This window comes from Leopardus geoffroyi, chromosome B3, assembly GCF_018350155.1.
Source record: "Leopardus geoffroyi isolate Oge1 chromosome B3, O.geoffroyi_Oge1_pat1.0, whole genome shotgun sequence".
In the NCBI taxonomy this organism is placed as follows: Eukaryota; Metazoa; Chordata; class Mammalia; order Carnivora; family Felidae; genus Leopardus; species Leopardus geoffroyi.
The window spans coordinates 88,676,419-88,678,205 of record NC_059337.1 but is presented as its reverse complement, the minus strand read 5'-3'; the positions used below and the strand labels follow the sequence as shown (position 1 = coordinate 88,678,205).

The following is a 1,787-nucleotide window of genomic DNA, read 5'->3' as shown; positions in this document are numbered from 1 at the left end:
CACAGTAGGATGAGCAATGGGCTTTGAAGTCAGGCATCATGAGTATGAGTCCTGGCCCCTTGTGAACAAGGGAAAATTACATACTTGCCAAGTGCTGACATCTAAAACTGCTGTGTAGTTTAGAAGTGATAATATATTTAAGACACCTATCACAGTCCCTGGATTACAGTGCATGCAAAGTGACTCTTTTCTCCTTGTTTCCAAAGTGAAGATTCACTCAGTATGATAGCAGCATGGTTTAAAATCATTTGATAAGCTAATTCCCAATGGATGTTAACAACTAGTGGGAGTTTGGGAAGAAACAAGAGTGTGGCGTGAACAAGGGGAAGCAAAAGAAAGCAAGAAAGTATGCTACCATGAAGCGAACGATTAGTCTCTGAGATCAGGGGCTTAAAGAGAAGGATAGATTGAAGCCAAGGAAGGAAGGAAGGAAGGTAGGAAGGAAGGAAGGAAGGAAGGAAGGAAGGAAGAAAGAAAGAAAGAAAAGATCCCAGTGCACTCAAGGAAAGAGAAGTCCCCCCCAACATCTTTCCTGCTTATTCTTCCAATATAACACACAGCTGGACCTACCTTACTACATCCTGGTTGATACCAACTTTATCAACTTTTCCAGTAAAGCCAAACTTGACTTAGTACAATCAATGATGGACTGTCTCTATGCCTAGTGTATCCCTTGTATAACTGTGTAATGGCTGAAATTGAGAAATTGGGGAAAAGTATCAAGTGGCTCTAAGGATTGCCAAAGATCCAAGATTTGCATGATTACCATACACACACAAAGGAACCTATACAGACGACTGCTTAGTACAGACAGTAACTCACCACAAGTGTTACATGTGGCCACAGTTGACCGGGACCTTAAATGAAGGATCTGGAAGATCTCTGGAGTTCCCATCATGTACCTTTCTAACCACAGGTACAACATTGAACGGATGCCAGATGATTATGGAGCCCCTTGGTTCTAATTCTGACACTCTAAAGATAAAGTTCCTCTGCCTTCCTTTACCAACTTTTTCGGTTTCCGGTAAATATAGCAATATGCTATAGCATGAATTATTCTCCTTACCCATTTGTTCTGTTATGAGCTGAGTATGGTGAAACATACTCACTTTTTTATGTTGTTTTGGAATTGATATTTTGTATCATTTTGAATTTTGTTGCATCTTTTTATAAATCAGATGATTACACACACACACACACACAAAAAAAAAAAACATAGCTAGTGGGAGTTCAATGAGCTACTACTTCCTTAATCACTCAATGAAAGGAAATGCTTAGAGACCATACTTTAAAAACAGAAGAATGAAAACAGAATTTCTAGTGGGGTGGCAGATAAGTAGAAAAATTGGATTTTTACGTGTTCTGTTGCACAGGTAGATGTTTTCTAGAAAACTCTGCATGGTAACTCTTTTCCAAATGTTTTCAAAAACCAATTTTGCACTGGCCATGAGAAACTTAAAAACTTTTCAGTTAAGAAATAAAGATCTCTGATCTGACAGAAACAAAAAGAAAGGGAAGCCAAAGAAAGTTGTTTCAGAAGCAATTCTAAGGCACTAAGATTTCTTGATAACTCAGAAAGGTCTTGGTATTCTTATGTAGAAAGGAGACAGTATATGAGAAAACCTGTTACTTGTCTTTGTGGGAACTAATAAGTGAAACAGGCCCACAAAATAGCCTGATTATAGGGTACCAAGAATAAGACTTGATGACACTGGTGATGTGACGCCTTCCTTGCTGTGAGTATATGATGATTCATAAGAGAAAAATTATATTTGTGGCAAGGAGAA

At 38.4% G+C, this 1,787-nt stretch overlaps 1 pseudogene; it reads left to right on the top strand.

Moving 5' to 3' along the window:
• The first annotated feature begins 329 nt into the window (after positions 1-329).
• LOC123583600 lies at positions 330-1,070 on the top strand (annotated as a pseudogene).
• The last annotated feature ends 717 nt before the right edge of the window (positions 1,071-1,787 follow it).